Source organism: Panthera pardus, unplaced genomic scaffold (genome assembly GCF_024362965.1).
Source record: "Panthera pardus isolate Hobbes unplaced genomic scaffold, ASM2436296v1 HiC_scaffold_17, whole genome shotgun sequence".
Lineage (NCBI taxonomy): Eukaryota > Metazoa > Chordata > Mammalia > Carnivora > Felidae > Panthera > Panthera pardus.
The window spans coordinates 45045168-45072254 of NW_026526732.1; positions in this window are offsets into that span (position 1 = coordinate 45045168).

Genomic DNA, 27087 nt, shown 5'->3' on the forward strand with positions numbered 1-27087 from the left:
TTTCATGAACTTAAAGTATCAAGCAAATACAATATTTAGTCTTTTAAATACAATCTCATAAATTTACACAAAATTCTTGTTGATAGATACAATAAGATCCCTTTTATTTATTTTTTAATATGAAATTTATTGTCAAATTACTTTCCATACAACCTCCAGTGCTCATCCCAAAAGGTGCCCTCTTCAATACCCCTCACCCACCCAACCCTACCTCCCACCCCCCATCAACCCTCAGTTTATTCTCGGTTTTTAAGAGTCTCTTATGGTTTGGCTCCCTCCCTAACTTTTTTGTTTTCTTTCCCCTCCCCCATGGGTTTCTGTTAAGTTTCTCAGGATCCACATAAGAGTGAAAACATATGGTATCTGTCTTTCCCTGTATGACTTATTTCACTTAGCATAACACTCTCCAGTTCCATCCGCATTGCTATAAAAGGCCATTTTTCATTCTTTCTCATTGCCAAGTAGTATTCCATTGTGTATATAAACCACAATTTCTTTATCCATTCATCAGTTGATGGACATTTAAGCCTTTTAAAGAATGTCCTGTTGGTCTACAGATCTGGTCACAAGGTGGATCAAGTTGTAACCCCTTAGTGCATCTCTATCACTGTAACCCAAAAGTACCAACAGTGCTTTCCATACAAATATGTCGTATTTATTATATGGCATTTTACCAATCAGAGTTACTCCAAGATAAAATAAATACTTATTGGTCATACAAGAAAGGCTCAGGTACCTGAGAAGTCCAAAGGGCATCTATCTGGCTTCAAACAAATTCCAAATAGTGTCTGTAAGGCCCTGCTTCTGCCTACATACCATCACCTATGGGAAAGATCACAGCTCCTAATTCCAGCCAGCATCCATCAATTACATTTTAAGGAGAACTTGGTCCCAGCTCACCTCCTGTGTTCATGCCAGAACTAGTCATTCTAGCCAGTGCTCTGGAATATCATGTTTGGTCTGACCTAAGTCATGAGCCCACTGCTGAGGCCAGGGAGGGCTGAGGTCTTTGTACCCCCACCCTTTGGCCCAACTGCATAGAATAAAAAAGAGATAATTCCACAGAGAAAGGAATGATGGTACAAGATGAATGGGGAAAGGGTGATAAATAACAAAAAATAAAAAGCATTTACAGCAATCAGGTCTCCAGATTGTCCTTTCAGATCTATTTACTTTTTTTTTTTTTTTAACATTTATTTTTGAGAGACAGAGAGGGATAGAGCATGAGCAGGGGAGGGGCAGAGAGGGAGACACGGATGTGAAGCAGGCTCCAGGCTCTGAGCTGTCAGCACAGAGCCCGACATGGGGCTCAAACTCACTGACTGCAAAATCATGACCTGAGCCGAAGTTGGACACTTAACCGAATGAACCATCCAGGCACCCCACAGATCTACTTATGTTTTGCAATAGCAAGACTCTTAGCTGTTAGGTAGTAGTGTGCTATGTAAATGTTTGAAAAAACTGGAGATCTGGAGAGAAATAAAATGATGATTTGTGGCATATGCCAACTTTTTAGGTATAAATACTCCAACAAGGTCAATTTCAAGCTACCAAGCTCACATCAGCTCACAATGCTGTGTCACTATATAGTATTTCTACCACACAGTTGTGATACATGTCAATTACATGTTGAGAGCATCGATAATAGTTAACTGTAGTAAAACGATTAGGCAATGGTGAGGTTTGAGTGTTATATTTGGTTTTGATATATTTAATTGCAAGTTTATATCATATAATTGTTAATAATGGTCTTAATAACCCAGCTTGTATTGCCCAGCTCTTCTGCTTTCAAATCTATACTCACCAATCACTCCTCACCTTGTGTAATTTGTATATTTACCTGTCTGGACTCAAAAGGTCCCCATCAAGAACTTGATTATCCAAGTTCTACTTTTGGTAGGACAAATTGCCTCCCTCTCTTTTCTATTTTTATTTTAATTATCATTATCATTATTATTTTTTTAAGTAGACTCCATGCCCAACGTGGGGCTTGGACTCATGACCCTGAGACTTTGAGTCACATGCTCTACCGACTGAGCCAGCCAAGTGCCCCCTTCTTTTCAATTTTTAAATACAAAGTATAGAGTTGTGCTCTGAATTCATAACAACTCACTTTCTTTGGCTACCAGTTTAGCTACACCGAAATAGGAGAGAAAATTTGTTCATAATTTATCTTCTTCTAGATTAACTTAAAAAATCCATACCAAATTTATTCCCATGGTAGATCAAACACAAACCACATCACATTAAATTAGTAATATATGGTTGTAGAGGAACGAAAAAATAATAAAGTCACATCACCAGTTAAAACCAAGAACTCAAATAGGTATGTCAATTAAATAAAAATCAAAGCACCTTGCTGCAGAATGACTCTTCAAAATTCAAAGAAAGATAATATGAAAGCTCAAAGACTTGTTAATAAGCAAATCCTATTCTACTTCCAGGGAGAAGGCCAGAACGAGGTCAGAAAGATGTCATTTCATGTTTGATCTACCTCCGAGATACTTGCTCTGCAATTATTGTGGCCCAAATGGATACATTGGAAGGACTCAGAGAACAACTGCAAGTAGTCAGGGAAAGAAGAGCTAATGTTGTCAAGTGAGTTGTTTATAACTAATGTGTGTTGGGATGAAGAGTATGCAGGGAAACCAAAGCGAGAATGAGAGTCTGTTCTAGAGAGAATTCTCATCTTTCCATTGCATCTGCACGAGTTGCAAGTTACACCAAATTATTTTTGTAGGCAAATTGGAAGCTTCTCCTTGTCAGTAACCAATTTCCTTAGGGAGAAAATTCATAAATCATCATCTTACTTTGGGAGTCAGTTGCTATTACCTGGAAGAAAGGTTCATTAAGCAGCAGAATAACACTAAAGACAATGGAAATATTTCTCTTTAATTTTCACTGTGGTCATTCTTTTGACCGTGATGATAGACCCATGTTTAATCCAATTTCCCTACCAGTTGTGTGGGTTTGACTTTCCGTGATGTTCTGTTTATAGCTGCTGAGTGTGTTACTTGGAAAATGATGATGAAGTTATAAAGATAGCATAGTGACTTCACCTAAGACGGGAGGAAACAGAGGTGGCTCATGAATTACAAAATCCTTTTGAAGTACAGATGCCCTTTTAGAAGTAAAATGGCAACCCCACGAAACAAGTTGGCTCCCTTATCACAAGGGGACAGTTAGCTTGTTCAAATGAATTTGTCTGTTTCAATCTGATGGATTATAAATATTCCTCATCTCTGTACACTCGCTCAGTATGTACAGAAAGTCCCCCTGGTTCATTAGGTCTTTATTCTGGGCTGTAAGAAATCAGTGGGAAATTAGGGTACTATGAAAAAGAAAAAAAATGACTTTCTGAGACCAAAGATGTATTCTTGTGCATCCCAGTGCATCCTTATTCAGAAGAATGTGTCTGGATGGAAGTTATTTTTTATTTCACAGTTCTGGGTTGTCTCAGCTATTCCACCAAAGTATGCAAGATGTTAGTTCTGAAAACACTATGAGATTGAGGAAAGTGCCTCCTGCAAACTTTAGGTCGGGGCTTTACTCTCTGCTGAACTTGGCACTGGCCTTCATGGTCTCTGGGCATCAATTAGGTGCAGCCTAGACAAAGCAAGGCAAGAAGTGGGGCCATGTGAGAAGAGAGGACAGAGCTGTCATCTGATAGAGGAACTTCATGTCCTATGACTTCAAGGGCAAGGAAAAAGATCTAAAAGAGTGCAGGAAGTAAGGCCACATCAAGCTGTGTAAGAGAGAGCAAGAAGGTAACCCAAGGTGGATCCCTGGATTCAGTTTTGTAATCTTGTTTTCTGTTTTCATAGGTCATAGAGACCAATGGTCTAGTGAGCTTGTTTCCTTCTTTCTCCTTTCTTGCTCAGATTAGCCTGAGGCCAGTCTAGGGAGGAGTGTTATCAGTGGCCCCTGGACCTCCAGGTCACAGGAATCAGGCAGTGAGCCCATGCATGTCAGGAGGCCATTTGTACAAGGATACCATCTGACTCTGTCTTAGAAATGACAGGAAGAAGGGGCGCCATATATAGAGGTTTTAGAATGGGTGAGCTTAGATGTGGCAGCTTACCATAGAGAGTAGTGAGCAGCTGTGTGTTGCCACCATGGGACTGGTGGTTTGTCTACAGCCAGGCAATAAATAGGAAACAGAAGGGCATACCTACCCACCAAGAATTTTTCTTCAGTTAATGCTGCAAAAATTTTTCTTCAGTTAATAAGGCAAACCCTTGACTACTGGCAGCAAAAAGGGCCAGGCTCTTGTGACCTAATGAAGTCCTTTCTCCACAGATGCTGAAGTTCACACAGATGTTCAGGTGGGTGTCCATGAGGAATGAGGGACATCAGGAACCACTTCCACTCATATCGGTTCATTAATAGATTCAAAAGAACCTCCTATATGTCAGGCACTGTTCAAGGCACCAGAAATATAGAAGTAAACAAAAAGGTAAAAATCTCTGCCCTTTGAGAGCTTCTATCTGGCAGGGGAAGAGAGACAATAAAGAAAATAAATAAACCTAGTGTGAAGATAAGCAATTATAGGGGTGCCTGGATGGCTCAGTCAACTGAGCCCCTGACTCTTGATTTCACCTCAGGTCATGATCTCACGGTTCATGAGTTCAAGCCCCGAGTCAGGCTGTGGGCTGACAGTGCAGAACCTGCTTGGGATTCTCTTTTTCCCTCTCTCTCTGCCCCTCTCCCATTCACTCTCTCTCTCTCTCAAAATAAACATTAAAAAAATTTTTTTTAACGTTTATTTATTTTTGAGACAGAGAGAGACAGAGCATGAACGGGGGAGGGTCACAGAGAGAGGGAGACACAGAATCCGAAGCAGGCTCCAGGCTCTGAGCCATCAGCCCAGAGTCCCACGCAGGGCTCAAACTCACGGACCGCGAGATCGTGACCTGAGTTGAAGTCGGACGCTCAACCGACTGAGCCACCCAGGCGCCCCAATAAACATTTTTTTTTTAAAAGATAAGCAATTATAATCATTTTGTTCAGGGATATGTGTACCTGTGGTAAAACCATAAAGTAGAGCAAGAGAATACTAAAAATCAAATTGCTGGTTTTGTAGTAAACTGAAGTGAAAGTGACCCTCGACCTGTCTGGAGATCACTCTCAGGTTCATCGGTCTGAGACCAGCCCTTTGTGATCTAGCCCAGCTCAGAAGCATTTCCGTTTTGTCTAGTGCTTAGAACATTATCAGCCCAGAGAAGAATTGTGATTGCATTTTGGTAATTGAAAAATCTTCCTAGTTAGAGAATTTGTATATACAGGAATTGGGAATAGACTGTCTCCAAAATAGTCCAATGGTCCAGCCTCTGCCCTGGGTGCCCTGATAAAGCATCCTATTCCTGTGAACAAGACTCCTGCTTGGGTGCTCAGTGCAGGGGTAGGTGGCACGTCCCGGGCACTTTTGCTTTTGCCACCTGTGCTCTGAATCCTTGCTTGAAGTCTGCCAAGTGCTATATGAGGTCATTAGAACAAGTTTCCCCACAGACCAACAAGGTAAAGCTGACACTTTGATCATGGTACTTGCAGCCTGTCCTTGTTAGGAAAATCCATCAATCTGCTACTAGACTTCTTTTTAATATGATGATTTATTAGCTAGTTTTCTTTATTTTTATTTTGTACTAGACCACAGCTATTCAGAATTGGATTAATCATTTCTGGTTCATGATACTGTTAACATTGCTCCATGAATAGCCTCTTTTATTTACTTCTTTGTTGGTGGTTTCCTTTAATAATGTCATCAGTGAGCAGGACTACATTAAAAGGCTTCTATACGGCAAAAGAAATAATCAACAAAACAAAGTGGAAAGGCAATCTATGGGATGGGAGAAAATATTTGCAAGCCACATATCTGAGAAGGGGTTACTATCCAAAATATATAAGGAACTCATACAACTCAAGAGCAAATAAAACCAATAATCCAATTTTAAAATGGGAAAGGACCTAAATAGACATTTTTGCAAAGAAGATATTCAAACAGCCAATAGGCACATGAAAAGGTGCTCGACGTCACTAATCATCAGGGAAATGAAGATCAAAACTACAATGAGGTATCACCTCACACCTGTCAGAATGGTGGTTATCAAAAGGACAAGAGATAACAAGTGCTGGCGAGAATGTGGAGAAAGAGGAATCTTTGTGCAGTGTTGGTGGGAATGTAAATTAGTGCAGCTACTATGGAGAACAGTATGGAGTTTCCTTAAAAAATTAAAAAAGAACTACAGAACTACTATCTATGTATGATCTAGCAGTTCTGCTTCTGGGAATTTATCTGAAGGAAATGAAGACATTAACTTGAAGATGTATCTGCACCTCCGTGTTCATTGCAGCAGTATTTACAATAGCCAAGACATGGAAACAGCATGAGTGTCCATTGGTGGATGAACGATAAAGATGTGGTATATATATAATGGGATATTATTCAGGCATGAGACACAAATGCCATTTGTGACAACACAGATGGAACTTGAGGGCATTATGCTAAGTGAAATAAGCCAGATCGAGGAAGACAAATACTGTGTGATCTCACTTATGTGTGGAGTCAAAAAAAGAAAACAAATTCATAGAAACTGAGAGCAGACAGGTGGTTGCCAGGGGCAGGGAGTAGAGGGTGGGGGAAATGAGTAAAGGTGGTCAAAAGGTACAAATTTCCAGTTATAAAAAAATGAATCCTAGGGATGTAATATACAGCATGGTGACTGTAGTTAACAATACTGTGTTATATGGAGAAAGGGGAACCCTCGTGCACTGTTGGTGGGAATGCAAACTGGTACAGACACTGTGGAAAACAGTACGGAGTTTCCTCAGAAGGTTAAAAGTAGAACTACCCTATGATCCAGGAATCATACTACTGGGTATTTACCCAAATACAAAAAAAAAAAAAAAAAAGAAAGAAAAAGAAAAGAAAAGAACAGAAAAGAAAAGAAAGAAAAGAAAAGAACACTAATTCAAAAGGATACATGCACCCCTGTGTTTATAGCAGCATTATTTACAATGGCCAAGATATGGAAGCAGCTCAAATGTCCATCTATATATAGATACAAAATAAACACATATGTATGTATATGTATATATGTGTGTTTACACACACACACACACACACACACACACGCAAAACCCCATACGCAATGAAATATTATTTAGCCATAAAAAAGAATAAAACGTTGCCATTTACAATGACTTGGATGGAGCTAGAGAATATAATGCTTAGTGAAATATGTCAGAGAAAAGACAAACACCGTATGATTTCACTCATATGTGGAACATAAGAAACAAAACAAATGAGCAAAGGGGAAAAAAAGAGAAAGAGAAACAGATTCTTAACTACAGAGAACAAACTGTGGTTACCAGAGGCTTGGAGGGAGGGGATGGATTAAATAGGTGATGGGAATTAAGGAGTGCACTTGTTGTGATGAGCACTGGGTGATGTATGGAAGTGTTGAATCACTGTACTGTGCACCTAAAACTAATACAAACAATGTATTAAACAAAACAAAAACTTAAAACAAAAACTTAACTGGACTTAAAACAAAAACTTAAAAAAAAAAACAACTAATGCTATGTTGCATATATTTGCTAAGAGATTTGCTCTCTTAGTTGCTAAGAGAGTAAATATTAAAAGTTCTCACTACAAGAAAATAATTGTAACTATATGCAGGGATAGATGTTAACTAAACTTATCATGGTAATCGTTTTACTCTGTGTACATATCAAATCCCAATACTAGATGTTTTCCGAAAATTTTCATGTTAAATCTGGAACAATCCTATGAGTCATCCCTGTATTACAACTGAGAAAGCTGAGGCTCTTTTGCCCAAGATCAAACTAGTTTTTCTGAGAATAAAACCAAGAACTTTTTTTAAATGTTTATTTATTTTTGAGAGAGAGAGAACGTTAGCAGGATAGGGGCAGAGAGAGAGGGAGACACAGAATCTGAAGCAGGCTCCAGAATCTGATGCAGGGCTCGAACCCACAAACCACAAGATCATGACCTGAGCTGAAGTCGGATGCTTAACCAACTGAGTCACCCAGGTACCCCCAAACCAAGAACTTTTAAACTCCAAAATGCACTTCCCTCTGCTGTTCTACATGACACAAAGGTATAAATTACTGTGGGGGAATGCTGAAGAAAATCAAAGAATGTTATAAAGTAGTGTACTCCAATCCAATAATATGTTCATATCATTTAAAAATAAAGTTGTCTATAGGCAACAGGATTTTTTTCTTTGAACAGTGAAGATTTAATTTTATAGACTGCTGCTGATGGTGATGGTTTGCTTCTGAAATTCTCCACATATCTTTTCACATACAACGCGAAATATAGATGAACTTAGAGAATGGAAGAAGAGCTAAATTAGTCATTTAAATGTCAATTCTGTGAACGTCATTTTAATCAAAGTATTTGAAATCACCTTATGATTCTTCACAGCATCTTGTATAATTAGGAAGAGCTTTGAGCCATTACTATGGTGTTAGACAAATTTGTAATGTAATTTATAACTGAAATATCATCAATAAAAATACCAGACTATAAAATCATTGAGAAAGGTAACCTTCTAGCAAGTTGGCTTCTACAAGCAAATCTCCATAGAGATTTTATTTTTATCCCAGGCTTTATTTGATCTACTGGCAACCACAGGACTTTGAGTTAGGGCTGAAGATGTCATAAGAATAGGTTTTTTTCATGAGATGATTCTTCTCATCCTTGTACCAAATTCTCACGGACGGTTCTTCATCAGAGGTCTGATGCTTGAGGTCACCAAGCTTTCAGAAAGAGCCCCAAAATGAAGCCAAATGTGTTGGAATGGAAAGCAAAGTATCTTCTTTCAGCATTCGCCGACTGCATTTCATATCTAAGCGCCAGTGTTTCCATGAGAAGAGCTCCTTTTCAAGGATAGGAGAAAGCAGCCATCCCACATCACCACTGAGTCCCCTGCTTCAAGGAGAAATTAACGTTCGTTGGATCATTCGCATTCTATGGGGTGGACACTGTGGTATTTATCTTCTGCATGCTATTTCACTCATCCAGGGTGATTGCTCCTCTCTTAATAGCCAGGAAATCGAGGCTTAAAGCTGTTAAGTAACTTACACAGCTAGTTAGTGGAGAGGTCAAGATAGAACTGATTAAAGACTGGCCCCCCAAATCGAGGTTGCTTTCATAACATTATGCTGCCTCTCAGAGAAATTCACTGGCTAAGCAAGGAAAGATATTATGAACATAAGAATGACCTAATTCTTGTTCTACAATATGGTTCTAAAATGGGAATTTAAAGACGTCTATTCTAAAATTAAAGATATTCCTTCTGTACAGTTTGATAATCCTGATAAAAAATTTGTATTCCTCATTCTTTATTTGTCCAAGAAAAAACTCCTGGTTCTTCTCCCCCGTTTGGTTCTCATTCTCATTCTTGCCCAAGGGAAGAGGATGACCTTTGGGAGGTAGCTGAGAGCATCACATCTGGTGGCCCTCCCCGCAATAGCCTGGCGAATGTGACACAAACATGTCCCCATCTCAGGCCCTTGCCCTGTTGATCCTGTTACCCAGAACATACTTTCTGGAACATACTTTCTCTACACATCTGTTTATACCCAGATCCTTCACCTCCAAACCTTTGCTCAAATACTGCCTTTTCAGTGAGGGCTACCTGGACCATCCTATTCAAAATCACAATCTCTTCATCACCACCCCCAAATCTTACTATCCTCCGCCATTTTCTTTTCCAAAGCACTTGTGGTTTTCTAGCATATACAATTTATTTATTATAACTTTTGCTCATTGTATATCTCACCAACTAGAATATAAGCTCTTTGTGTGTTTAGTTCATTGATATATTCCACGTACCAGGGACATAATTGTGTCATGAATGAACAAATGAACGAATATGAGACTATACATTTCCATACTTTTTCTGTGTCCTTCCATCTCTGCTTGGAAAGCAATCAATTATTTACTGAGTTCTATGTTTTTTTTGTAAAGCCATGCTAAAAACAGCAAGGCCCAGGGAGAACACATAAACCTTCAGTTCTCTCCAAGCACTTTCCTTGGTACTACTGATGAATGGTGTACAAATATCTCCAGCTTTCCAGCCTGTAATACCTCTTTCCTTTCTTCCATACTATAGTGAAATCAGGAAAGATAGACAACTTTATGTGTTTCTGTTAAAAATGTTCAGCTGTGCCTTATATTTGGTGATGCTTGAATAGGCTAATGCCAGAAAAAGAAAAATAGGTCTAGAAAAGGCTTGGAGAAATGATCATCTGGTAGAGTCCTCTTTTTAGTCCTGAAGTTTTTTTCAAACCCACCCCCAAGGAAACAAGAGTTACATCTTCTCTCTCTCTCTCTTAGAGTTTTTGTTTATTTTTGTGTGTGAGAGAGAGAGAGAACGAGAAAGGGAGAGACAGAGACAGAAGATTCAAAGCAGACCCTTCCTGGGAGCAGAGCAGAGAGCCCAATGTAGGGCTCGAACTCATGAACTGTGAGGTCAAGACCTGAGCCAGAGTCAGACGCTTAACTGACTGAGCCACCCATGCACCCTGAGAGTCTCGTCTTCTTTTAAGGTTATCTAGACAAAGAAACTCTACGGTCCTCTTCAATAGCTCATGCCTATCCTCCTTTCACCTCTAATTTCTGACATCCATGTGCAAGTCGTTCTGTTTTCCAATTGAAAATCCTCATGCTGCATTTTAAATCTACTGGATTTATTGTTCACAGACATAGAGGGTGCTGTTGATGCTTACCATTTGTGTATACCTACACTCACGATTCCGACTAAAACAACAACAGCCACCATCACAGAGCTGGCCTAATAACCCCAGTGCTCTCAGACGTATTGATTTTTCCTTTTTGTCTTCACATAGGTAAGATAGATGTTGCTAAAGTTCCTTCTTCCATTTTCCAGATGAAGAAACACAACTTTAGAGAGGTTAAATGATTCACCTCAAGGTACCCCTGCTATTGAAATGATGCACCACAACTCAAACTTTGTTGGCCTGACACCAAGTGCCGCGCTTCTGTTTGCTACAGCAGAGATTTCCAGCTGCCCACCCAAATCCATTCCTCCTCTTATCCACTCACTGTTCGAAGTGCTGAGGCTGTGACTAGCCAGGTATAGGTAGGACGTATGTCCCAGCCCTCCTTACAGTTGGTTATGGCCAATGCCACCAAGATGGTGGGGTATGGGCCACTTCCCCTGTGTGGTTCTTCATGCTCTTTCCCCTTTCCAGGACCCTGAGATGGTGACATCCAGAACAACCCTAGAATGCTAAAATAGTCATCAGCCTGCGTCCCTCAATCCCTGCCTTGGACTGTTACATGAAAAGACAAAAACAGAACAGAAACGAACAAAAAAATCTTGTTCTTCAAGTCACCGAATCTTTTGGGTGTATGTGTTGCTTCCGATTAGCTTTCCCTAATTTATACAACCCATTTGCCAGTTGCCAGTTTGCTTAAACATTTCCAGTGCTGGGAAGTTTAGTACTTTTCAAGGTAGTAAAGGCTTTTTTTTAAATGTTGAGTCAAAATATTTATTCTTATTTCTTCTAATTTTTTTCCTTTGGAGTAACCAGAATTTCAGTACACTTCAGAATAAGCCTATAAATATTTGACCATAGCTTAAGGGCAACCACATCATCTTTTCTTCAGAACTTGCATATAAGCAGTTGTGTTTTGTAAACACAAAACATCACTAAAACTAGAAGCTACCTTTCTCCTAAAATGTGCTATATTGTATGGCATTTAGGAGCCATGGAAGAAATTCTCCTCAGAGAATTTTGATTTAGTCCTCTCTCCAATTTAACCTTGATGTCCAACAGACTCAGGGAGAACTGATGAAATGGAGGTGTTTGGGGGTCACAGGGTCTAAGCTGACTTTATATTACAGATGCACCTTAAAGAAAAAGAAAGCAAGTAAGGGAAGGTGAGCACATGGCTCTGGGTGTTAATGTAGAAAATGGAAGCTTTAGGAAGATCTGTGAGAAGAGAAGGTGATGGGGGATTGAAAAGACAGCAAATGGTTGGAAAGCTTCCAAGAAAGCATTAAATGCCTTTCCTTGTCCTGTGCCTTCTTCGGTCCCACTAAGGGAGTCGACAGTCAGCAGGACCCTTTCTATAGGTGAGATCACTTTTCCCCTTTCAGTTTGCCAAAGACAACTTCTAGCCAGGACTTATCCACTTCTCGACAGTTAGGATATACCCACCTAAACATATTTGGCTACCTGTTCATTCTCTCCCAATTTTAAATACTTTGGATAAACACCATTTTTTAAAAAGTTTATTTATTTTGAGGGAGAGAGAGCACACAAGTTAGGGAAGGGCAGAGAGAGAGAGAATCCCAAGTAGGCTCCACACTGTCAGCGAGCTCAGTGTAGGGCTCAAACCCACAAACCATGACATCATGACCTGAGCCGAAATCAAGAGTCAGATGCTTAACCCACTGAACCACCCAGGTGCCCCTGGTTAAACACCTTTGATGTGACTGATACCAATGTGTCCCCTGAGTGGCCCAGTCAGGTCAGAGATGTCCTTGCTTGCCTGATTTCTATCACAAAAGGCTTGATGAAGCATAATGATGAGTTGAGTTCTTAAAACACACAATATTAAAATAGAGACTTGTCCTCAGGCATGAATGCTCATCCTAAATTGACAGGCAGGCAAGATCCACTAAAATGGCTCCAAAAAGCAGACATAATTTTTTATGTTGATACAGTGGTGATTTCAGCCAGTAAAAATGCCTGAACTGTCAATGCAAGCCATCTCTTTCTCATGGGAAAAGTTGGTGAGGGAACAGATAAGACAGCAGAGAGAGGCTGGACTGACAGACCTGCTGACCTCACCCACGACCATCAGCAGAATGTCTGAAGTTGAAACTATGGGACAAGGCTTACGGCTCTGTTGGCTGGGGTGACTGTCCTCTTGCCTGATTTCACCCATCTTCCATCCCCGTGTGCTTGTTTTGTTCATCTTGCCTTGATTCACTTTTCTTCTATGTATATCCTTGTCCAGATGCTCCAAAAAATCATCAGCAGAAAAGACCTAAGGTCTCTCTGTCCACCAGACCTGTCTCCCTCAAAGCGAGAATGCAGTTTCCTTTAATGGTCTCTCTTGCATTCATTAGTGACAGTAAAAGGGCATTTTGTGCCCTTTGTACTAGAAAGCATGCATGCAAATGCACACCCACCCACCCCCCCGCGCCCCCCCCCCACACACACGTGAGAGAAAAGCTAGAATAAGTTTCTCAACAAAAAGCCGGGGCTAAGCTACAACCAACCAGTTCTTTTACTCAAAAGGTCAGTAATCAAAAGCAAAAGGTTATCACTGGCCTCTGCTGTATCTGAAGTCATCTTAAAAGATGGTATCGACTTCCTTCCATGAACAGGGAATCCCACCCCGTCTTTCCCCTGCCCTGCCTCTGTGAGATCTGAAATGACCTATTGGTCTTCATTAGGGCACTAACAAGAGGTCAGGAGGCAGTAGAAGAATGCAGAATTGGATCCTCTTTTAGAAAACCACAGCTTGTCCCAAGTGTACCGGCCCGTTCCTTGTAAGGCACCACCACAGGTGTAGGAAAGCCTTCCCAGGTGTGGGAAACAAACCTCTCAGGATGCAGGTCTCTCTCCTTCACTCCCTTTATAGTCACTCAGGCAATGGATTAGCATTGACTTCTGCATTCTCCTTCACATTCTCAACAACCAGTCCTCTCCCATTCTTAGTTTCTATTTTCTTTAAGTGTTTCATTTATTTTTGAGACCGAGAAAATGGGGAGGGGCAGAGAGAGAGGGAGACAGAGAATCCCAAGCAGGCTCCCCACCATCAGCACAGAGCCCCATGTGGGGCTCGAACTCACAAACCGCAAGACCGTGACCTGAGCTGAAATCAAGAGTCAGATGCTTAACCAACTGAGCCACCCAGGCACCCCTTAGTTTCTATTTTTTAGGCCTATGTAGAAAAGCTCCTTTAATTCACATTTAAACCCACTCTTGCCATCAAAAACTTCCCCCAATAGTACCTATGGCACGTGCTTTGAAAACTTCCTACTGACATCTCTCTATGGTCTCAAAAGAAAGTTCCCACTTGCCTTTTGTCCAATTTTTCCTTTCCTGAAAAAAGGAAGGTATGTAGCTGTGATTAAACGGGGTGGATGCGATAGCCTGAAATGGTGGGCCTTGAGTTTGACTGTCGGTTCTACCTATTCTGTTATTGTTTGAATAACCAAGTAAGTCATTTAACTTCTGAGAGGCTGCAATCTATATTAAAAGATCTTAAAAATGACACCCAGCCTTTAGGCTCAACTGCACATGTCCAGGGAGAAAGCTGTGGTGGTTATTGGGATGTGAAATAAGATGATGTAGCGGCAACTACCTGACCCACAGAAGCACTCAATACGATAATGAAATATTAAGGGACAGAAAAGGAAAATATGTCGTAGTGTCCATCCTTAGCTCCCCATAAGATTCTGAGATAATCTCTCATGGAGTCCTAGACTCATGACTCATCGGGTAGAACACCATCATTTACGAGAAGGGACATAAGCTCCTGAGAGGTTAACTGATTTGGTCATCAAATAGTTTGTGCAGAGGCTGGACATGTGCCTTGGGTTCCTGAGACCATGGCCAGCAGTCTTTGCCCCATGCTATCTCCTCGCTGACCAGAGAGTTTTTTTCTCTCCAGATTTATCTTTTCTCGACTCCAACTTTCTTTTTCATTGACTCTAGCACTTGAGTATCCCGATACTTTTTATGTTTCTGTGGCTTTTTGAAAGACCCAAACTTTTTTCTTTCTATACTTTCTGAAAGATATTTTAAAAAGAAACACATGTTTAAAAAGAAACAAAAGAAACGCATCATCTCAGCTTTCCTCTTTTTTAAGAGTGTTCACTCATGCTCCCACCAAGCACATATACAACTTGATCACCGAGAGATACATCCTCTTCGCGGGGGCTTGCTGTCCGTAGCCCATGGGCCAAAAGGGTTTGCCACCTGCTTTTGTAAGGAAAGTTTTATTAGGACACAGCTATGTTCATTTTTTGGTGTGCATTGTCTGTGGCTGCTTTCTGGTAACAGTGGAAGAGTCCAGTAGTTATGACAGAGACCACGTGGCCCACAAAGCTTAAAATACTTTACCCTGTGGCCCTTTATAGAAAAAGTTTCCAAGCCCACACACTTAGCATCAGTTTCTGCTTCTGTCAAATTCCCTTTACAAATATCTTTCAGGAAACTATTTTCCACAAAAGCCTGGATTTATTTTCCCAAAACATTTTAATTAATTATTTATTTATTTTTAATTTTTTTTTTATTTTTGAGAGAGAGAAAGAGAGAGAGAGAGAGAGAGAGAGAGAGAGCATGAGTGGGGGAGGGGCAGAGGGAAAGGGAGGCGGAGAATCCGAAGCTGGCTCCAGGCTCCGAGCTGTCAGCACAGAGCCTGACGTGGGGCTCGAACTCACAAACCGTGAGATCATGACCTGAGCCAAAGTCAGATGCTTAACCGACTGAGCCACCCAGGCCCCCCAATTCCCAAAATATTTTTAAAGCATTTGATTACTTTTACTTGAATAAAAAGTATGCTATAAAATTTGAAAACTATGAAAAAGCACAAAGAAGAACACTGCAATCAACTGTAATCTTAGGAGGCAGAGATAGCTACTGCTCGTTCCTTAGTCATTGCCTGTGGCTTGGGGTCACAGCCAAAGGAGGGCCGGGCCATACCTGGGCAACAGAGCCTCCTCAGAGTCTCGGGTAAACAATGTAGTTTGAAGCTGTGTTTCAAGGGAGAGGATGGAGATAGTGAATTATTCTGCATAACATGATGTAGAATTCTCAAAATTCTCCATCACATTAATTTTTCTTAATTTTAAGTTTTTAAAGCTCTTGAGAAGAGGATACAAATGAAAAAGAAAAGAGATAAGAAGGATGAGTAAGGAAATGGAGAGGCCCAGGGACTTAAGGAGACAGAGAAAGCTCATTTAGCTTTAAAGTTTGTATGAGTTGGTCTGATATAAACTTGCCATCATTTTCTCCAAACTTTTGGTAAAGTTGCCTTCACATTCAAAGATGCTGGGTGAGTGGTTTGGGTGGCAACTCTCTCAAACTAGAAGAAATCAGTGGCTAGTTTCACACGGTGTGGAGTAGGTTCCCCACATTCAGGGCAGCGACTCCACAAACAAAACAGTCTAGCCAAAGCAAGAGATCAGAAAAGGAGGTAACCATATTAATCTAATACCTTCAGAAATTCAGATCACTCTTGGCAAGGCCACTGGACTTCCCATAATTGTGGAGTCAGGACATTTGATTGGTTCATAAGGCACAGGAAACATCATATGTAGGATGTTTTTAAAAATAGATGCTCATCCCCAGAATATATATGTACATGTGCATTCATGTATGTTACATATATGCATACATACACCTCAATATACATGGAGCCTTTGTACATGTACTCTCGTTTCTTTACACCCTCCCCCCAGAATAATGAAATGACTTAGAGTTCTAGCTCGTTATTTCTGGAAACCTGTGCAAGAGGGTAATGTTCCTTAGCTGTTTTCTGAAGGACAGGAAGTGGGAAGGAATCAACAGGACAGACTGATGACAAGCTATATTGATCACCCTCCCTATCCTAAAAGCCAGTAGCAGAAAGCCACCCTGGAAAAGTCTTTTCTTTCCCTGGAAAATCACCACAACATTATCATCATCCTCTGTACCCCTTTTAGGGCCTGCCATGCTCATTTGTGCACAGTGTACCTACATGTCTTGTATATAACGTAAGCCACACCACACACTTATGTCTTAGGGACAGATGCCTCAATCTGTCCATGAAAAATGGTCCCTGATGAACGTGGCTAGGGGAGAATATTCTCTTTTATAACCCTAGATTTTTCCTTTATCCCCTCAGTTCCACACCTACACCCACACCCACAAACACACACACACACACACACACACACAGGTCACAAAGAACATAGTTTTAACATGATCCTTTACATTGCGTTTGTTTAAATCTTGACCCTGTTCAAATTTGATAAAACATTTGCAGATGCTCCATGTTTCTGAAATATCTTAAGTATGAGCTTTCCTTTTGTGACTCTCAAAGGCTGAGACTGGACAGTAATCTCCCATTTCCAGGCTGGTCTTTAATGACAGAGGAGTAGTTAGCCTTTCGTGGGATGGGATCTGAGAGATGTCCGTACCCGACCTCTTTGCACAGGCTTGTGATCTATCAGTGCATTTCTACCAAATGAGATGAATTTCTTGAAGTTGAAGGATCATTCCCTGTTGAAGTCTCCTGGGAAGGAGAAGCTCAGGAAAAGCTCACTGTGCCCCTTTTTGAATTAAAGCTAGCTAGCGGCTCTCCAGCCTCTCAGGCAGAGGCAGAGTCCTTTCCCAGGGCGGGCCTGGTCTTCCGCTGCCCAGCCCCCGCAGCACCTGTCCCGGGGCTCGGGAACTGGAAAGAACCCACCAAGGGCCCCCTTTCAAGCCTGTGCCAGCTCCTGGCACTTGTCCCTCCCTCCCTGACAGCAGGGCCGTCTCCTCTGCCGCCAGGAGATTAACCACAGCTCAGCAGAGCACGGCGGCCCCCGCTCGGCACACACGTGTGTGTTTTTACTCATCCCGCCCATGTTCGTCCCCTCTTCCTTTATGAAGTAGCTGGGCAGCCCAGCTCATTGCACCTTCAGCACTCCACACCCACGATCTTCTCTTCATCCCAGCTATTAACAGCCACCTTCCCCTCCACAGCCTGGACTTCAGCCACAGGGCGTTCTGTGGGTCCCAGGATGTGCGTCCCTGCCCCCAGGCACATGTGCCTGTTTTCTTTGCCTGGGATGCCCAACCCACCTTTGTCTGTATGTAAACCTCTTACTCGACCCTTCAGGCTCTGCTAAAACACTATCTCTGGACTTCCTGGGCAGAGTTCCTTATTTCTGCTTCTGTGATGATGTTAGCACCTTGAACAAATTCTTGCAGCACTGGAGTATTGCAGTATTGGAGATTTTTGTTGTTGCTTATTTTCTGTCTCCTTCTCCAGACCTAGAAACCTACTACAAGGGCCATAATCATCTTTATGTCCCCCAGAACCTATAATAGCGCCTGGTACCTAATAAATAAGTACTCGTTGAATCGATAAAATATAATGGTTCCTAACACTCTATAATAAAGAAATGCTTTATTATACCCTTTATGGGTGATTACTAGCTATAATTAAGATCTTCACTTCAAAATTGAAGTTAGAAAACATCCAACCCAGAAGTTTCTCTAAACTCCATATTCCTAGGTCTGACTGTGCTAATATCACTCTTGAAGGTCTTCTAGAGTTTTCAAACAATATGCCCCAAACAGGGACATCTCTAAAATGTATCCTTCTCTGAATGTATACATCTCTAAAATGTATCCCTCAATCCTTATCTTTCTGGTTTTTCCTATTTCAATTTCCTAATGGCAATCGAATTCTTTCAGCTCTATATTTTAAGAAGCCGAATATTCTGGGGGGAGTTACCTGAGTCATCCTTTCTCTTACATTCACACACAGTGCATTAGCAAATCCTGTTGGCTCTTCCTTCAAAATGTCATTCATTCCACCGGCACCTTGGTGCAATCCACGGCGCTTGCTTATCTCTGTTGCAAAGCCTCCTGTGTTCCTGCTTCTACCCTTGTCAGCCTCTCACCTCTGCCTCATGGTCTATTTTCAACACCACAACTTGACTGGTCCTTTAAAACTGTAAGTCAGATCAAATCACTTCTCTGTGCAAAACTCTCCAATAGCCATTTGTTCCCAGTTTTCTCCCGGCATCTGAATAGTGCCTGGCAAATAACAGATAATAAACACTTGCTGAATGAATAAATTAATATTTATATCTTAGTGTTAAAAACCAGAGGATGGGGCACCTGGGTGGCTCAGTCGGTTAAGTGTCTGAGTCTTGATTTTGGCTCAGGTCGTGATCTCACGGTCTGTGAAATGGAGCCCCGAGTGGGGCTCTGCACTGAATGTGGAGTCTGCTTGGGATGCTCTCCTTCTCTCTCACCCAAATAAATAAATAAATAAATAAAATTAAAATAAAAAAAAAGATGTCAAGAAATGGCCACTTATAATACTATTGTTACCTAATAAGGCATATACTATGAATTTACTATATTTTTCATATAATCATATTTTCAGTATCACCAAAATGTTCCAGAAATATCTGAGTACTGAAGGTATTTTTTTTCTGTCTAGCAATAAATTGACTACAAAATAACATTCGGTTCTGGCCAGTCACACAGCAGGTCCCAGGGAGCTGGTTTCTTCAGCTTTGAAAGAAGGAAATTGAATTCAAAGATTTTCATAATCCCCTGCAATTTGAAATGTCTACGACCTTTTCATGAACGCACACTCTTTCCCTTTCTCAAAACATGCATGGACTTGTCCTTCCTGAATAGCCCTTCATATGATCTGGTTTTTAAAATGTACTCATTTCACAGAAGAACCCTGCAGAGGTGCTGGGAGATTTCAGGCCTGGCGGATAGGGCACCCCCGCAGACACAGAACGAACTTCCCAGCCAAATGGGGCAGAGGAGAGTGTGCATGAGCGGGGCCCTGAGGACAAAACCTTCTCTACTGCCAATCTGTGCCCTTTTTCTCTCTTGTGATCAGGGCCAGGGGGCTTAGTGAAGTGTCCTTGACTTTGGAAAGTAACGACAGGAACTGAATTTTCAAGTGCAGCTCGTTCACAGTTGTTTGAGAGATTGCGTTTGTTCACAAAGCTGTTTTCACGCTGAGGTTGTCTGCAATAATTTGTTCGGAGGTATATTTAGACAGGAAGCTAATATAAGATGAAGTCATCGGTGTGAACTCTCACAGGTTTTTAAGTGACGGGGTGGAAAGGGTGCTCACCCAGCCTTTGGGTAGAAAATTATGAAAACAAATCAACTATGAAAATCGTTTTTAAAAATCTTCACCTTTCAGGATTTTAAAATTAAATTGAATTCACTTTTCAAAATGTTTGTAGTGTAGGTTTCAGATACAATTCCTCATACTCTGCAATTATTTGTGTGTGACTTTTCAATTCATTATTTAAGAATGGGAAACTTGCCTGCTTATAAAATTTTAGACTTTAATCATTTCACCTCTCACTTATAAAGAGCAGATAGTAAATGGCATACAAAAAGCAAGGCGGTTCAACTTTCTCAGACTCAGCCCGCCGCCAGCCTTCATCACGAATTGTTCGGAACAATTTTCCAACTCATTGACAACGTTCTCCAGTTTCTGCTGAATGATTTTGCAAATTGCTTCCATCATCCCTGCTCCCATGTTTCCCCAAACAATGTGCTTTCACGGAGTAAACACTCGCTACTTGCTTATGTTATGCCCTAATCCAAAGTGAGTAAAACTTGAGTGTGTACTAGAGTCTGTAAAGACCAGACCTAGATAGAATCACTTATAGGATTATCTTTAATTACTAATGTAATACATGATAACAGTTGTTAAAAATATAAAGAATTACAGAAATGTATAGTGTAAGTAATAAACTCTCTCCCTCTCCTCCTTCTCATTCCCCCTAGGCTCCCACCTGGGGTAACTAAAGCCATCATTTCAGTATCTATTCACCAACACTTAACTAAATACACGTACTCATACACTAAACATAAGTACGAATTTCACTTCCTTCCTTTCCTCCTTTCTTCTGCTTTCCTTCCAAAAATTTGATCTTACTCTAGTCTTTATCTTGCCAATTCCCCCTTTTTTTAACCCAATAATTACCTTAGAGATATTTCTAGATGCACATTTACAAGTTGGCCCCATCTTATTGCCTCTTGGTATTCCAAAGCACAAATACACTGTAATTTAAGTGTTCTCCTATTGTTGGCATTTAAGTGGTCACCAGTAATGTTGCAGATGTGGAAAGAAGTGGGGAAGAAAGCAGGGATGAGAAAAAAGGGCAATAAGAGCATCAATCTATGCCATTCTGTCATCTGCGACCTAGATGTCACAGCATTGTCAGGATCATGCTCAGTCAGGCCTTTGGTAATTGGGAGCTGACCTCAGGCCACTACACTTCAGATATTATGCTGGCAGGTGCACTTGCTGGCTGAAGGTCCCCACCTTGTGGGTGTTCAGAAGCTATGGCCTACTCAAGTGGGCAAAAGAGGCGATGGTGCCTCCGAACTCATTGTCCCCTGAAGAACATACAAAGGACCCTGTTTCTGACCCTGCCTAAAGTTCCATTTAGAAACTTGGGGTCAGTTTACTCCCCAGCTTCTCATTCTTGTCACTGATACAACCCCAAATGCAAGCCCCTCTGTCACCTAGTCTTTGTATTCTGCCTCTGATTTCATCCTTGCATGGCTGTCCTCCTACCCAGTCTGTCCGTGGCTCTTCTTGCACCCATACAAATTGCAGTCAGAGTCCTCTGCACCCTCCACTTCTTCACAGAGCAGCTCCTCCTGCTTTCTCTTTCCATCCCCATACCTGACTATGTGAAGACAGGAAGTGTCATTAAACTATAGTCCTTTCAGGGTCGCTATCCTTGTTCATCTTCACCGTCTTTGGGCTTGAGTCTGAAGATGGGATGAGGAAGAAGAGATCACAAGTGAGAGGAGAGTTGGCATTCCAAATAACATTTTTTTTTTTTTGACAGAGAGATAGAGAGCAAGCAGGGTAGGGGCAGAGAGAGAGGGAGACAGAATCCCAAGCAGGCTCCACGCTATCAGCACAGAGCCTAATGCAGGATTCAAACTCATGAACCCCGAGATCATGACCTGAGCTGAAATCAAGAGGCAGATGCTCAACTGACTGAGCCACCCGGGCGCCCCCAAATAACATTCTTATTCTTTTATATATGGGCCCCTATCATTGGGCTGTCCCATTGCCTTCTCTTTTTGTCATTCTCATCTTCTAAACTCTCGGTCACTCCTCCAAATGTATGGAAAACTTTGGTTCCCGTGTTCATGATAACCGAAAGTCCCACCTTCATCCTGGGAGACTCCAGCCACAATATGGAGTCTCAGCGGAGACCCTGGTCTTATAGGCCCTTGACTTCTTCCACTTCAAAGAATATCATCTCCACTCACTCATTTCTGTCCTCCAAACCCATGCACACACTCCCACCAATCACAATTCCTCTCCTCTAATAGCTCAAGTTCCCACATCTTACTCTCTGCCCAGCCCTCACTCCCTCATGCCCACCACACCTGCTCTGCAGCCTCATCCTGATTCTTATATTGAAGTCCTGAGCCCAGAGCCTCTGCTTCCTCATTTTCTTTTTCAGTCTGAAGAGTCTTTGTTCAGTTCATCCTTTACTTTCTATCCTACCTTCCTATCTTCTTCCTCAACCTGTGCTCAATCCATGTCAAAATGCCAGCTGCCTTCCTCCTGAACTGTTGTAGTATTCTTTTGAAGGGCCTCCCCACTTCTGGTTTTTGCTTTGCACGTTAACCTTAACCTAGTTCCCCAGGATGCCTCAAACACTCTCTTCCGTGACAGGAAGACCTTTCTCTTTCCCTTTCTCCCATGTGATTGGAGACACTTTCTAGGTCACTGACATCCACCATCCAGTCGTCCTCTGTTTGTCTTCAGCCCAGCCTTTGGCCTTCTCCTCACTTTCATGGAGATTTAGAGCTGTCATCCTGGAACATCTTCATTTCCTAGGTCCATGGTTACATTAGAGGATATTCCTAAATTCTTCTGTAATATTTTATGTTGAACACTGAAATTAAAATGGGACAAATTGATTTTGGGAGTTACAGTTGTCAAACAAAGCGGTGTTACACAAAAAATAGAAAACCTAGGAATATGAATAATAATTACAATACTCATATACTGCTTTTGTTATTTACAAAGGACTTTTTATCTGTTATCCTATTTGATCCTTTTGCTAGTTCTAGGAAGTAGCATTCTTTCCTTTTTATAGATGAAAAACTGAAGCACAGTGATATAACTGACTTCTGTTTGTTTATATATCTAGTTTAGGAGCAGAAGCTTCCTATTAGAGCACAAGATTCCTAAATATAAATCTTATGTTTTCTTTTATACCTTGTTGGCTTTTTGGAAAAATATATAAGTATACTCCAAAGAGAAAAGAAGACCAGCAAGGCTTGAATTAAAGCCTAAGGCTTTGTGACCCAGAAAACCCCTGTCCTTGGAAGTAATAGTCTAGGGACGTCATGATTTTCCACTATCCTTGAACCATCCTAAAGTTCAAGCAAGGGCATGGCTATCAAAATACCAGCTCTAATTTTAGAAAGGATGAGAAAGGGAACAGGCAGAGATGTGAAGTTTAATCAAAAGTGCTATCATTTAAGGATGTTAATAAGCCAGTTATCATGCTCCCAAGGGGTCTGGCACATTTGACCTCATTATCTGGGAAGCACATGATGTTGGATCCCAACTTCTGGTCACCAGGCAGATGACTCAGAGCCCCGGCTGCTGAAAGCCTGTTGGAAACAGAATTCCAGGATTCAATAAGAGCCAAGGAATTCATCCACACGCTCTCTAAATAGCATGTGATAACTACTTATATCAAACCAGAACAGCACCTGGGTTTTTTTTCCTGGCCCATTAAATTTAGGAGCACAGAGGATGGAGTAAATGACTTATCAAGAAAATATAACATTTATCCTGTTTTCAGAGTCTTTCTAAAGGTAACTTTAGAAAGCAGTCCATCCTGTTTTTAGGCTGAACCTTGTTACAAAAAGTCCAGGGTGGGAGTAAAGACAGTTTAATAGCCTAATTGAACTCTTGGGCCTTGGTCTGAACAATGGGATAGGCAATCATTTCCTTATGTCTGATATCAAAGACCAAGGTGACTCTTGGCCAGAGTGGTAGGAATCAATGCCTTAGGCAGCTTTTGTCAGAGACCTAGTCAGTCCGAGGATTCGAGATGACTTCCACCACAAATTCTTCACTGATAGGAGATTTAAACACAACGGTGCAGGAAAACCTCATTCTCAACAAACATGACCACTCTTTTGGATTGTTTTGGACATATATTACTAGTTCCAGAAATGTGGATCCAGGCTCAGAAAGTCTTGGAGTCTTCTTCAGCTCTGAGAAGGCTGAGAAGCTTCAGTCCAAACTGGAGAATACCATAAGAAAACTGGGCTAACTTTTGATCATCCTGGTGGGTGGTTTCTGCATCAGGTTTTAGGTGGTCACTACCTTCTATGTTCCTGAGGATTTCTCTGGCTCTTTGGGAAACTGAGCCATTTCTCCAGAATGACTTCAGGAGTGCTTTAGGGCTGCTGGGGGTTGAGAGAGGCACAAAAGGGCCAGAATGGAATTGGACTCAGTGGATCTGAGGGAAACTGAGATGCTCGTAATGCTGGTACTCCCTTGGCTGTCCACACTGGGTTGACTTGTGCCTTAGTCATTGAAGACCAAAGTTCTTGGACCCTTCCATCACTTAGCAGAAAGATGAATTCTCCCAAGAATGCTCGAAGCCATCCAAAGGCTTTAGGAGGTCGATTTTAAACAATGTTAGACTATTACTTGACTAAACATTGTTGACTGGAGAGGTCTTTGAGCATTAGCCTTACTTCTCCGGGTCTTGACCAAGTAAAACTATTCATCTTAATGGGAAATAAATCCCCCAAATGCCATTGCCATCAGCTGTATGTCTAAAAAAAGTGGCTATAGTGGTGAGAAAATCCATCCTCAGATTAGACCTTCCCTCTGAAAGCTCAGATATATGCATGATAAACGACGGGTTGCTTCATTTTCTCTGAGGGACAGCCTCTTGCATCTCTCTGAGAGCCTGAAATAGCCCCAGGCATGTGCCATTCTTTATCTGCTTAAGAGCAGGGGCCAAGAAACTCAATACAAAACAGAATCCAGGCCATCTTGCTTGGAATATTGGCTTCTAGTTTGCACTCGTCAAGAAAGCACATGGTGGAAAAGATTAAAGCAATAGTTGCTAAGGGAAGGGCACAGTGACTTCCCTCTGCCCTGGCAAAGTGGACAGTCAGGTCCTCTTTCTCCAAATGCCAGAGGGACAAAGGAGTAGGGCTTGGATAGGGAGGACTGGGAGATTGGCACTTGCTTCTGAGCTCTCTGGCTTATTGCACTTCACACTGTAACTATTTATTGATGTGTTTACCTATGGATGACCTCTAGGTATGTGACAGCCTAATAGTTTCACAGTGCAGTTTGAGGAGATTAAAAGTGGATTTTAAGGGGCATAATCACTCTGGAAAAGCCATTTGACAGGATTTTTTTCTTTTTTCTTCCTTTTTTTTTTTTTTTTTTTTTTTTTTTTAGAGACAGAACACAAGTGGGGGAAGGGCAGAGAGAGAGGGAGACACAGAATCCAAAGCAGGCTCCAGGCTCTGAGCTGTCAGCACAGAGCCCGACATGGGGCTCAAACTCATGAACTGTGAGATCATGACCTGGCCAAAGTTGGACACTTAACCTACTGAGCCACCCAGGTGCCCCTGGCAGTTTCTTAAAAATTTACACACATTTCTATCCTATGACTCCCACATTCCACTCCTAAGTATATATCCAAGAATAAACACATATGTCCACTAAAATCCCTGTATAAGAATGTTTCTAGAAGTGGGGCTCCTGGGTGGCTCATTCGGTTGAGCATCCGACTTTGGCACAGGTATTGATCTCACGGTTCATGAGTTCAAGCCCCGTGTCAGGATCTGTGCTGACATCTCAGAGCCTGGAACCTACTTCGTATTATGTGTCTCTCTCTCTGCTCCTCCTCTGCTTGCGCTCTTTCTCAAAAATAAATAAATATTAAAAAAAAAAAAAAAGAAAAAGAATGTTTCTAGAAGCTTTGTTATAGCCAAACCTAGAAAGAGCCTAGATGTCCTTCAATAGGAGAATGGGTAAGCAAATAGTGACAAATCCATCCCATGGAATACCACTCAGAAGCAGACAGAGATGCATTACTGGTACATGCAACAACATAGAGGAATCCCCAGAATATGTTGAGTAAGAGTTGGACGCAAAAAAGGGTGATTCCTGGGGTTTGTTTTTTGTTTTTGTTTTTTGTTTTTGTTTTTGTTTTTTTTTGAGAGAGAGAGTGAGCACATGAGCAGGGGAGAGAGGCAGAGGGAGAGAGAGAGAGAGAGAGAGAATTCTAAGCAGGCTCCATGCTCAGTGCAGAGCCTGACATAGGGCTCAATCTCACGACTGCGAGATCATGACCCAAGCCTAAATCAAGAATTGGACATTCAACTGACTGAGCCACGCAGGCACCCCAAGGATGATTCCATTTAAATGAAATTCTAGGCAAAACAAACTGATGGTGATAAAATCAGATCAACACTTGTTTGGGGCAAGGGTGACTGGGAAGGGGAACAGAAGAACTCCCTGGCATGATGGAAATGTTCTTCGTCTTCATATGGGGTGCCCAAACTGCTTCAATGGTACATTTAAGATATGAACCTTCCAGATCTTATACTAGTGTATTTCAGATCTACCTAGAGAAAAAGCAAATGTGACTCTAAAGATTGGAGGGAGATTGCTCCCAAAAGTTGTTTAGAATTGGCTGCTGCAAGAGTCAATATTTCTTTGAGAACATCAGAAGTCACACTTCAGATCCCAGAAGGGCACCTTACGATTCCAGGATTAATTCATCCCGCATTCTATAGATATATCCATTAGCTCTTGCTCTGTGTCAGGCACTGCTCCCGGCAAAAGAAGGGTCTTGCTCTAACGGAGCTAACATTCTAGTGGGAGGAGACAGGAAAGAAACAAGTAAACAAAAATAAGCTAAATGGGTTTTAGATAGCAAAAATTGTGACCAAAAAAAACATAAGGTAGGGTGATGTGGAGAGTGGCTAGAATGGGGGAGGGCACATTTAGTCAGGGGGTGAAGAATGTCTCCATGAGGAGGTGATACTCTGAAGGATCAGGAGCCCATCACGCAAAGGTGGGGGGCAGAACATGGGGGATGGTGAACAGCAGAGTGACTCTAACGCCCCGTGAAAAATTGGCCCATTTGGTCCCAATTTCTACAAATCCTCGCCAACATTTTTGATCGTTTGTTTTGTTTTCTTAGCCATCCTACCAGGTGTGAGGTCAATGTGTGTAAAGTTTCAGTTGCGCAAAGATAAGTTCTAGGGATCTGCTGTCAGTTCAGTGCCTGTAGTTGA